Genomic DNA, 13,428 nt, shown 5'->3' on the forward strand with positions numbered 1-13,428 from the left:
AGCCTCCACCCCTCTTTTATTAAAAAAAAATCCTGGTGTTTAGTGGGCTTTCTGTCTCCCAAGTGGGCAGATATTGGGTAAAAACCCCCATGTGCCCCCAGGATGGAGGAAAAGACTGACCCTTTATTTGGGTTGGAGCATGCCCATTCTCAGCAGGCCTATCCCTCATTTAGAAAGAAAATAAAGCGGATTCAAGTGGGCTTTCTGCCCCCCTGGGGCAGATCAGGGTAGTAACCTCCATCTTCTGTCAGGTGTCAGCAGCTCAAGAAGGAAATAGAACCCACTAACCTCTGCGTAGCAGCCAGCAGGGACGATGTCGAGATGAATATGATCCCTTCACCACCGGACACGTTCTCTCCCCAGAGTGTAATATGATACAGCTATGAGGGAGTGCACCCGGGGGACAAGGAACAGAAAACAGAACTTCAGGGTCTTTGGCCTTGGGGGTCTGGTCTACGAGGGAGCATAAACTGCCTGTAGTGAGGACACAGAAACACACATTAGGGAAGTTAGCACATCACCCTAACCCCTCAATGACCCTGTTTTACCCTTCCTGGTAACCAATGTCATAGAAGTACCTGAGTGTCTGTTGTCCCCGCTACTAACTGTAATATGCTTCACGCCTGCGCTGTTTCCTCACATGTCTCCAGGAGCGCACTCGTACATACGTAGCGTCACTGTTACCATTCACAGCGACTGACTTATGTGCCTTTCTGGTCTCAGCCCTGAGTTCAGCACATTGTCGTGTGAGGTGACTATTATGCCCAGATAAGCCTTTGCGGGAAGACGATAGTCAAAAGAATAACTCAGGAGTAGTCAAAATTAGGACTCGAGAAAGAGAGCAACACGATACCTGTTTGCTCAAGGTAAATAACAGGAATATCAGGAAGCGTGTTTCGCTCTGCAAAATCAAGGGTTCATATCGGCGGCTTTGGAAGACTGGCTTCTCTGCCCTTACCGACAGCGTCTGAATACTTATTCAATCGGAGGCTTCTGTACCTTTACCTCCGCTCTTGTGAAGTCCTCACAGGAACACCATTCTTGTGAAGTCCTCTTAGATCTGCTAAGACGAGAATCCGCTCACTCCAATCCGCGGGAAGGAAAGCGTCCGCTTGCCGCAAATAGTCCGGAAAGGATTGTCAAGTGCCGTCCCCTCGCCCCGGAAGTGTTTTTATCGGATTTCTGGGAATACGGGTCCTCACCCGGAAATGGCCCAGCCTCTGGGAATTGCAGTTTTGCGCTCTTTTGCTCGGAACGGGAAGACGCGATACTGGTCAGTTTCTTTGGGGTGATAGGGGCATTAGCATGCCAATTTTGGTCAGCCCACACCCCTAAATTTACATTTAAAAAAATCTGGGGGGGCAGACTGGGGGCTATTGCCCCAGTTCAGTAATACTGACCCTTTTTGGGGGATGGACATTAGCATGCCAAATCTGAGCAGCCCCATCCCTCTTTTAGAAAGGCAGAACGGGAGTAATAACCCCCTACTGCCAACCCCAGGAGGGGCAGAAAGGCTGTCCAGTTTGTTTGGAGAGGTAGGGGCATTTGGACAGACCCCCCCGTATATTTATATTTAAAAAATCCCTGGGGCCTATATGACTTCTGCCTCTCTGGCAGGGGCAGATCGGGCCTATTGACCTCATGTGCCACGCAGGGGGCGACAGAAAGGCTGAATATGCCCACAATCTTTGGAGGGGGCAAAGGCCCTTGCCCAAGGGTCTGCTCCCTCCTCCCAGATGTCTAGTGGTGGATCCCTGCTTGGCGATAGCCCTCCTGCTGACATACCCAAGCAGGGATCCACTAGGTATGGAGGGATACAATTGTTTCAAATGATACCTCTACAGTCTGCCTACATGATCGGGGGCTGAGACAGTGCCACAAGGACACAGTAAAATGAAGACAGCTCACCATGCATGCAAATTGTCGTTTCACTGAAAGCCCAGAACATCCTTGGGAGCTGGGGAAGCTATTCCATAGCTCTGAGGCTGTTTTGAAAGAAAGGGAATCCCTCTCGTGCCCGAACCACAGGGATTTCAAGTTCCATGTGCGTGGCTGCGCAGGAGCACATGAGCACCGTTGAGTTGGACGTCTCCCGCGTGTCTGACGCATGGAAGGGGTTAATGGTGAAGCTAGAAGGGATAAAGAATAATTAGTTATTACTTCAGTCAGCAATGAGTACGGAGTTTATTTGGTTACTAGACAATACTTAACATTCAATCAATGTATCTAAATGTATCATCTCATTGGAAGTGATGCTATATGTTCTTTTTGATTTTGGTATAGATGTTACATCTCCAACACACAGCTACACAAACCAAGTAGTCACATCATGTGCATTTGTCGATTCCCATGCATGCTTAGGTCATTTTCAGACAAATATGAATGTTTGTTGTTTAAGTGACATTGTTCATCTTGTTAGGAATCTATATTCAAGTGGTCACCTGGCATTGGAAATGAGACGTACGTCTTTCATGGCTCATGTATATTTGGGGTAATCCATTGTTATGGAGAAACTCTGGCCAACAATAGTTTGAGTTGATGTGTCAAGGACACCATCCAGCAAAGTGTTCAGATATATATTTGCGATGAACATTGTCTGTACTTTGCACATTTCATGACTAATGTATCTTAGTAGTAAGATTGCTTTCAGGTGAAAAGGAGGTTAACCCCTTCTATGCCTTGGACGTAATAGTTACGTCCAAAGTTGTGGTGCTCCTATGCCTTTGTCAGGACTCAGGTTGCCTCTGTGTGTCTAGGTATTAGAAGGGGTGGTTTTGGTCAGAAAGAGAATGTGTGCCAGATGTATGACCAATTTTAGCATGCGCAAACGGGTTAGCGAGTAGCGACACGTTTGCGCATACTAAAATTGGAATGGCCATGTACTAACACAATTTTGCGAGTCGCAAATGAATTGCTACTAGCAAAAAAGAGTTTACAGACCCGCTATTTGGAAGGGGCGTTCCCTTCCCAATAGCGACTCTCTAACCCATGAACGAATGTTTTGCGACCGCAATTGCGGTCGCAAAACACTCGCAAATTACCACCCCTTCCCCTTTGTGGCAGGCTTTGAAAATATTTTTAAGGGCAGGCAGTGGTCCCGTGGAGCACTACCTGCACTTAAAAAATGAAGCATAAACATTTTAAATGCATCTCGTTTTCCTTTAAGGAAAACGGGCTGCATTTAAAAAAAACTGCTTTATTTAAAAGCAGTCCCAGACATGGTGGTCTGCTGAGCCCAGCAGGCCACCATACCTGGGAGGGCCTGCCATTCCCAATGGGCTCTCAAATAGTGAGAGGGTCATTAATATTAATGAGTCTCGCAATTTGCGACCCCATTGGGAATCACAAACAGTTTTAAACACACTGTTGTACATCAAGTTTTGCGACTAGCAAATTCCGAGTCGCAAAATTGCTGCCCGTACATCTGGCCCAGTGTGTTTTAGTTGTCCTGTAATCAGTCATTGGGAAACAATATCTAGTTCAGTGGTAGAATAGATAGTTCAAGATGACCGCCATTTTGGCTTCCAATATTTAAGACATTTTGGTTTGGAACGTTCTCATAATCTCCTTAGAACCGGTGTGTGATCTCCACTTCAATTGATTCAGTGGAGGAGACTAACGTCTCAACCGTCATCTCATTGACTCGAGTTTGGATTTTGTAAAGAAAAGGCTAATCCTATTCTTCTTTTTGGCTGAACTGCTTCTGTTTGAATGTGCAGTGTTCCCGTACTGCACATTCTCCGATTTCTGTACTATTGGCCCGCCTCTGTCTGTGTTAGGAAGTCAGAGTAGTGATCCTGATCAGGGCAGTCATTGTTTGCAGGCATCCCTGTGGCTGTGGTACTCCAGATCTGTGCAACTGTAGATTACAATCATTTCCGTGACAGCGGTATTTCCTGGTAAGCTGTGTAGTGCTCCAGTTTCACCTTCATCCAGCGCCGCTTCCTACATGGCAGAAGATTTTCCTGAAGAATGCTGAGGAGTTCTTCAGTTCCTCGTTTCATAGATTGCAGCATTTCTGATCAGAGGTCATCTTCCAGTAGGCAGAGCAGCATTTCAGTAAAGACTAAGAATTTGTGATAACAATCCAGTTCAGCATTAAATGACAATATTCCAAATATGGAAGAACCTGCCAAGGTAAAATCAGTATTGTGGAATGCGATAGAAATATGCGACATCCTGTCAGCTCCTAGTTATAATGAACTTCGGGGCGCCAGTGAAGAAGTGACTTCTCTACTGAAGAAATCTATCAACGATTTACTTCAACATACCATGTAATTTTTCATTGGAATTACCAGACTCAGGGCACCAATTGTTATTTAACATTGGAGCTCATTTAGAGTCGATAGTTTCAGAATAGATAGAAAAGTTATAGAAGAGAGGCAATATCTCTGATATGTTGGGTATGACAGTTTAAATTTAGAGAAGAGATTTGATATATATATTTCCGATAAGCTCATTTCACTTTCATTGCCTACGTGCTTGCGGGCTATCTCAGCCCCTCTAGCACGTAGGCAGACGTGAGAGGTATCATTGGAAAGGGGAAAATTTCCTCTTTCCAATTTTATCCTTCCCTAGTAGATCCCTGCTTTGGGATCATCTAAGGAGGGTGATCCCCAAGCAGGCATCCTCCATAGGACACTAGGGAGGGGGAAGCGGCCCCTTGGGTAAGAGCTTTTGCTCCCACCATATAATTTTTGTCATATTCATTGGGGCAATGGCCCACAATCTGCCCCACAGGGAAAGAAAACACACTAGACACCAGGGATTTTTTTGTGGAATACTTAGGGGTGGGAGCTGCTCTAAACGGGAATTATATAATACCCCCACCGCTGACCAAAATGGCAATAGCCTTTTTGTCCCTCTGGGGGGCAGAAATCCCACTTGGCACCAGGGATTATTGTTTTTTTTTTTAAATAAAAAAGGGGTGGGGGCTGCGCACAATAGACATGCCAATTCCCCACTCTCTAACAAAAAAGGGACAGTCTTTTTGCCCCCCGGGTGACAGATGGGATAATAATCCCGATTGGCCCCTTGGGGGAAGAAAGCCCACTAGACATGGGGATTTGTTTTCTTTCTATAAGAGGAATGGGGCATGCTGATGCCCTGACCCCCAAAACAAAAGGGCAGTCTTTCTTTCCCCGCACAGGGCAGATCAGGGTTGCCCAGATGTGTATGCCCAGACGTGGGTCCCGTGCTCTGGAGTAAAGCTATCCTGTCTGATGAGGGGTGAAACCCCGAAACCGGTCCTAGGATGCTTGCTTCCAGTCCAGGGAGGACCTGGCCTGGCAGTTTGGGCTGGACTGTTCCCATGAGGCACAGGGTCAAGACTGATGTGCATATGGCTGGGTTCAAACAGGAATGGCATGGTGAGCAAAAAAACGATGGATTTAGGCCTAGATCTCTGTATTGGGGTGAATGTATGACATTGTTCTGCATTCTGTCCATCAATTGTTCTTTTTGCATTTGTCACCCGCGGGGGGGCGCAGAGAGCCCACCAGGGATTTTTTGTTTTGAATATGTAGGGGTGGGGGGGTGCCCAGAATGGTCATGCCAATGCTCTCATCCCCAAACAAAAAAGAGACAGTCTGTCTGCCTGCCCTGGGAGAAGATGGGTGTTAATACCCCAGATCTGCCACCGGAGGCAGAAAGCCAACTGGATGCCAGAGATTTATTTTTGTAATAAAAGATGGGTGGTGGCTGCTCATAATGGGCGATGCTACTGCCCCCCAAAAAAGCCAGTGCCTTTCTGCCCCCCTGGCGACAGATGGGGCAATAGCCCCTGATCTGCTCCTTGGGGGGGCAGAAATCCCACTAGGCACCATGGATATGTTTATGCGCATGTCAGGGATCAGGCCCCTAGGTAAGGGTTGCTATTGCCCCTTAGGCAAGGGTTGCTCCCCCTTTTTTTAAAAAACATGTTGACTGCTTCTGCCCCCCTTGGGGGCAGATCAGCAATATTTTTAGACACATCATCATGGGAATAATACCAATAGACACTACCGAAAGTTTCTATGTGTGTGTGAACTGGAATTCAACTGATGGTCTGCGTGTACTGGTTTTTGGCTGGCTATGTGTGGAACTGCATTTTGCTGGTGGTGTGTGTGTGGACTTGTGCTTAGATGGCAGTGTGTGGGGACTAGCTATTGGCTAGCAGTGTGCATGGACTGTCACTTGGCTAGCGGTCTGTGTGGACGGCATATGTCTGGCAGTGTGTGGAATGTCACTTGGCTGGCGGTGTGCGTGGACAGTCGTTTTTCTGGCAATGTCCATGGATGGTGTTTGTCTGGTATGGTGCATGGATGGCACTTGGCTGGTGGTATGCATGGATGGTGCTTGACTAGCGGTATGACTTGCATGTATCCTCCAACGTTATATTACTTAGAATCCACTGCTAACCTTAAATTCCATGAAAAAGTCACACTTTCCTCACATTTATGTGTAAAATATTGTGGGATCTCTGCGCCGGCACATATTTCCCACCACACAGCATCCCCCTCGGTCTCCTGATAGAAATTATACCTCACTTGTGTGGTTGACCTAAGCCGAGAACTTAAAAATGTATAAAATGAAAAACTGAGGGGGAACAAAAGTGGGTCCAAAAGTGCAGTTTTATTAAATACGTGTTTAGGCTGACTCTGCTCTGGGCAGCCACACAAGTGAGGTATCATTTTTATCAGAAGACTGTGGAAAACATTGGGTGGTGGGAAATTTGTGCTGGTGCAGTGATCTCCCAACCTTGCCACACAGAGATGTGAGGAGAATTTGACTTTTTAGCTACTTTTCAGGTTTGCAGAGGATTCTGTCAAGGAACCTTTGGGGGATCCACACAACCCACACATCTCTGGACTCCCCTGGGCATCTAGTTTTCAGAAATGTCTGGGTTTGATAGTTTTCCCTAGATGGCTGCCGTTCCCGGGACAAAAAACTCAGGTTGCCCCAATCTGTCACAAAACAACCTGTGGACATCTGCGTTTTTGGTTTCGGGGCTTGGCAGCCATCTAAATGTAGTCCTGTTTTTTTTATTTTTTTTTATTTTACAGAGTTTTATATAGCGCGAACTTGACCCGAATCGGGTGTCAGAGCGCTTTACATAGCACCAGTTGCATTACATGAGGACACATTCATTTTTGTTTGGCACGGGGAGATTAAGTGATTCGCCCAGAATCACAGGATGTTCAGTGTCATTGCTGAGACTCAAACCCAGTTCCCTAGATTCGAGGTCGACGGCCTAAGCTTTTAGGCCAACTCCTCTCCCCTATCCTCTATCTTTACTGGGGCCAAGATCCTGCCCCCTGGAATGCTGGTGCCAATTCTACCCCCTCTTATCTGTCCTAGGAAGGCCGCTCAGAGTCAGAGGTCTACAGTTTCCCTTGAATGCCCCTAGCTTATGGCTATCTATCAGGAATGTACATATGTAGTGGTCCCCCCAGCACCCATATAAGGATTGGAGACAGGCTTTCTTGCACAAAAAGAGCCACACGCATTGCAATGCCCACTTCCCCAAAATGGCATTTCCACATTAGTAATGTCAAATCCACTCTCACTACCAGAGATGATTTGCTAATACTAATCCATCGATACCAAACACCATAATGCTACTCTGCATGTAGGAAATACAGCTCAATAGCTTTCCATAGATCCCCCATGTTAATCAATGCGAGAAGCAGGCCTTACAGTACTGAACAGACCATTCGATGGTATTCACTTCCAGGGCACTTAGCGCACATGTGCACATGCCCTACCACTCCCTTCCACTGCCCCCGCCCCCCGGGAGAAGTCAGATATAGTGAGAGACTTTGACAAGTAGCTTTTAAATACCAAGCTGAGTAACAGTAGCCTGCACACAAAAACCTGGCCATGGCAAACCTGTGGTACATTTGAAAAATAATCTCCATGAGTGGCACAACTAGTGCTGCAGGCCCACAGAGTAGTATTTGAGTGTCATGCCCTAGGTATATGTCTCACCACTGGACAAGGTACTTACAACTAAATGAAAGCAGCCAATCATGTATACACCAATCATCAGTATGTATATGACATGCACAACGCTTTGCAATAAATGGCAGTGTGAAAGTCCTATAGCTAACACTTAGATCAGTGGAAGACCAGGAGGGAAAAAAGCCAAAAATTGAGGGAAAACACACTAAAAGGGTCAATTTCTAACACCACTTCCTCCCAGCTGAACGCCAGTGTAGTTTAACCAATGCTGTGATAAACTTCCCTGCTCCAGGCAATAGATCCTGGACAAAGGGCAACAACACCCAGTGGAACCCGCCAGTCACAGGCTCATTGGACTCTCATTGGATCTATTTTGCATACACTCAGGGCCCACTACGTCTCCTCTGGGCCCCTTCTAGTATCAACCCAGTGCTCCTGTTGGCCCCGGGTTCTGCCTCCCAGCCTCCGCCCTTTGCAACCCTAGCTCACCGGTGCATAACACAGCAAAGGGTAACTGACAGCCATCAGTGTACAGGACCAGGTCTCTGTCCACCCCAAGACTTCGGTTCTTGGTAGTTTCCCAGAGGTGGGAGTTGATAATCCAGGATGGTCTGCACCCATTTTCTGCTCCCGCTCTTACTAGCTCAGGTATAGTCTTCTGAGCCTGGTTCTCCAGCTCAGGGTAGGGACTCTACGGGCGGATAGGGGTGATATCTTTTTTCCTCCGTGCCTGGACCAGGCCTAGGGCCATGCCCCCTGGCCTTGCCAATCCAGTTTTACCCAGCAAGGCACTTACCTACACCAGCAGGCAACTAAAAAACATACTAGGCACCATTAATAATGACCAGACCTGCCCCGCCTCAACTTGGAGGCCTTATCTACTCAGCCCACCACCTGCTGCCTCAATTGCCCATTCACATTAGACACTATAGACAGGCCAATACCCACCTGTACCCACTCGCTGTCTACAAAACATGGAACATCGCATGCAGCACTTCTAAACGCACGTTGCCTCCCCAAACACAAGTATGAAATACTGAATCTCATAGAAGATTATAAACTAGACCTCTAATTCTTAACAGAAACCTGGGGCGATCCGTCTTTTGGACCAGACTTCTCCACCGCAACACCTGACGGCTTCTCCATCTGTAGATTTGATAGATCTAGCAAAAAAGGTGGGGGACTGACGCTCATTTACCGAGACAAATACTCAGTTAGAACAGATTTAATCCCCACTAAAAGTTGTGAAGCCTTTATCTTCACCATAACACTCTCCCATTCCCACTCCTTTAAAGGCATCCTTCTCTACCGTCCACCGGGATCACGAGCTGAATTCATCTCAGCCATAGGTCACCTACTAAAACCATTAGCAGGAGAATCTAACTTCTCCATCTGGGGAGACTTCAATTTTCATCTGGAAGCCCACAGCGACCATGATACCTCAGTCCTCCTAGCAGAACCCGAGGCGGTAGGAGTCCCCCAACTAGTAACAATACCCACACACTCAGCCGGCCATACATTAGATGGGCTGTTCTCCAACAACCAGCAAATTACTTTAGAGAATGTCCTCCCTTTACCATGGACGGACCATTCTGCTGTACTCTTCAATATTCAGATAGAAAGCTACACCCACAGTCATGGCAGATCTTTCCCCACCAAACAGTTCAAGGCTTGGGGTAGCATTTCCCCACAGGCTCTCAAAGCATACCTGCTGTCTACTCAACAAGATCTACCGCACGATCCTGAACTGGCAGCCACTAACTACACATAATGGCTTCACACTGCTTTTAATGCCTTCGTTCCATTAAGAAATGCCTCAAAAAATAGAAAAATACCATCTGCCCCCTGGTTCTCCGAGGCTCTAAGACTGGAGAAACAAAGATGCAGGAACTTAGAAAGATGCTGGAGTCGAGGCTACAACACCATAGAAAAATCACGTTACAAGGATGCCATGACTAAATACAAACTCCTTTTAATCACAGAGAAAAGCAAGTACTTCCTCAACCAAATTGAAACAGCACAAGACTCTGTTAAACCTCCGTTCCAGGTTGTGACCAAGCTATCAGGGCCAAGGACCAAATCTCCCATAATCCCCACGCAAACTCGCTGTAACTCTCTGGCCACTTTCTTTCAAGAAAAAGTCAGCCTCATCTACGCTAACTTCTCAGCACAATGCACAACCAACAATTTGGGCCTCGCCCCTAGCAACAACAAAATCTTTCCCATAACCCTGGAACACAGCCCCACTGATGTTAACTCTACCCCTATCTTTTCGGAATTCAGCCAGGTCACCGTAGACCAAATCATCAACTTTATTTCCGCCATCAAATCTTGTTCCCCTAATGATCCTTGCCCCCCAACTACATTGAAACTAATTCCCGACATTATAGGCCCTAACCTAGCAAACATCTGCATCTCAATGTTCAGGACAGGAAGTTACCCTTCCACCTGAAAAAAAGCTGTCATCAAACCACTACTAAAAAAGAAAAACCTCGACCCCACAGAGACCAAAATCTATAGACCCATTGCATGTCTCCCTTTTCCCCAAAAAATCTTTGAAAAAGTGATGAACACTCAGCTGGCCCATTTCATTGAAGAAAACAATCTCCTAGATGACACCCAATTTGGCTTTATTAAAGGCCACGGCACCGAAACAGCCCTCATCAAGGCATCTGATGAAATCAGGATGATACTCGACCATGGGGGTGCCGTGGTCCTGGTGCTGCTGAATCTCTCAGCAGCATTCGACACGGTCGATCAAGTAACCCTGGTCGACCGTGTCTCAGCCATAGGCATTAGAGACAGAGCATAGGCCCTTCTGGCCTCCTTTTTATCTAACCGCACCCAACTAATATCTCTTGGCGACTTTAATTCTCCATCGTTTGCACTCCCATGCGGTGTGCCGCAGGGTTCATCGCTGAACCCTACCTTGTTCAATATATACGTGTTGGACTTGGCAAGGATCATCAAGTCCTACGACATGCGACTAACTTCATACGCCGATGACACACTAGTGCTAGCGGTTCATAATGATGGAGGGACAGTCGAGGCAAACTTCCAAGATGGAATGCTTGCAATAAGCACTTGGATGGCAAACAACTGCCTTAAATTAAACTCAGACAAAACGGAGATGATGATCTTTGGTAACCTCTTCTCTAGCTGGTCCCCCACTTGTGGGCCGTCAGAGTTAGGCTCACCTCCGTCCCCCATCACAAAGGTCAGAAACCTAGGTGTCTTGTTTGACGACAAGCTATCATTCATTCACCATGCACACGCAGTTGTCTCATCATCATTCTATACCATCAGGATGATAAAAAAACTTTTACCTTTCTTACCATCCAGCGCCTGCAGTACTTTTATTAGCATGCTGGTTATGTCCAAGGTAGACTATTGTAATGGTCTACTCATCAATGCCCAGGAAAGAGTCCTTAACAAATTAAAAATGGTGCAAAACGCAGCGGCAAGGATTTTGTCAGGCATCCTCAAGTCCAAACCAATTTCCAAGGTAGTACGACAGTATCACTGGTTTCCTATCAGGAGCAGAACAAAGTTCAAAGCTCTATGCATCGCCTACAAGGCAATTCAAAACATAGGACCTGAGTTCCTGAAAAATCTCTCTGTTCCTACATGCCTAGTAGACCCCTTCGCTCATCAGCAGCATATTTGCTCTCTGTCCCCAGAACCAAGAAAGCCTTCTAGGGAGACAGAAGATTCACTGTCGCCACTGCCAGACTATGGAACACACTCCACCTTCACATCAAGACCATTCCCACTTTGCTTTCCTACCGGAAGCAACTAAAAACCTGGCTCTTTAACCAATAATTCACTCGCTCCCAGTCCTTCCTCTGTTCAGCTGTCCTTAGCGCCGAGACACCCAAGGGTATTTGCGACCTCTACAAATTGCCTAAATAAATAAATAAATAGAAGTTCTGCAACCCCTGTTGAGGAGGGGTACCCCCCGAATCCTGAATGGTGTGAACACTTGTGTCAGTGACCCCCCCATATTCTCCTACCACTAGGGAGGCCCCCTTGGTGAATGACATCCTGGTACTGCCCTAGTTCCTCCCTGCATGTCCCTCTGGGAACACACCATACCCTGGACCTGAGTAGGAGGCATCCTGGACCTCTGTCCACCCTTACTTTTTCTCCTCCTCTGAGGAGCGATAGGGGATCCCAAACCCCCAACTCCACGGGGAATTGCCCATGCTTATCCATACCACCCCCATCCTCGGTGATGGACCACCGGAGCCATTCACGTTAGGTTCCTTCCCTAGTGTCTGCCCAGTCACTGTGCTGGGCTGAGTTGACATGCTGCCACCACCTAAACCAGACCTAGACCTAGACCCCTTGGCTTGTGAATTCAACCGTCTTATACTCAACCTTGGAGCTAACATACTTTTCTCTGCCTTCATAACACACCTTCTTTCTGACCTTGCCTGTCTACATTCTCACTGGAATATATCCAGCTCTACCTCAAGCCCCCTTCCACTCCTCCTGTTCCCCAGTTCCTTGGAGGAACGACATCTAAAGGCAACACAGCTTCCTTCCGGGGGGGGGGGGGGGCACCGCTCCCCATCCCTGCAGCTCCTGATCTGGACAGCATCAAGAGGCATACCCTGTCCCACATTATCTACAAGATCACTCTCCTCTCGATCCCCAATGGTACTCCTAGCCTTCAGTCAATGCCTCAATGGGTTTTGCAGTTCACCCTTTCTCCGGTGGCCTTCAAAAGAACATTTTAGATCTGCATAGAGTCTATTGAACTGGGTCAAATCTCCGGTTTCCCATTTATCCTGCTCAAACTCCCTTGCAGCAAGTACCCCTGCTGGCTCTCCAGACTTAGACATGACTGTTGTGTACACAAAAGGTTTCCAAACTAGAATGGTAAAACACAGAACAAAATGGAAAAAAACAAATTGCACACTGTAGTCGTAACAAAACAGCCAGGGCTTGTGCCAATACAGGTATTGTCCTCACTGCTTATCACCAAATGTTAGACCCAGCATTTTCTAACTAGCAGGGATACACGAAAGCCAGATAGAATCCACTGCCCTAAACAGGATGAGTATGATACACTCACCAGATAAGTGTGCTTGCCATCTGCTAGCATGGCACAGGGTAGCCAGGATTATTCACAGGGTATAAGTGTAAAGGAGTGCCACAGCACTTCCCTAGCAACACATTGAGTACACTACTAAAAGACTCCACACCATATGTACGAAATACTGGTCTTTGGATATATGCTTTTCAGTTATATGCAACTGTCAGACTCTACCATTAGCAGCATAATGGGATGAACATATGTGTACCCTTCATAGGAATTCACTTACTCACATATCCCCTCAGACACAAAACCAACACAAACCAATGTGCATCCTTTCCCTGAGGTATTCAGAATCCAAGCGATCCCTCCCACATCCCACATCAAAAAATGACGGAAACACATATGCAGGTTGTTCATAGGTATTCCACTTTTCTGCTATCACA

This window comes from Triturus cristatus, chromosome 7 (genome assembly GCF_964204655.1).
Source record: "Triturus cristatus chromosome 7, aTriCri1.1, whole genome shotgun sequence".
Lineage (NCBI taxonomy): Eukaryota > Metazoa > Chordata > Amphibia > Caudata > Salamandridae > Triturus > Triturus cristatus.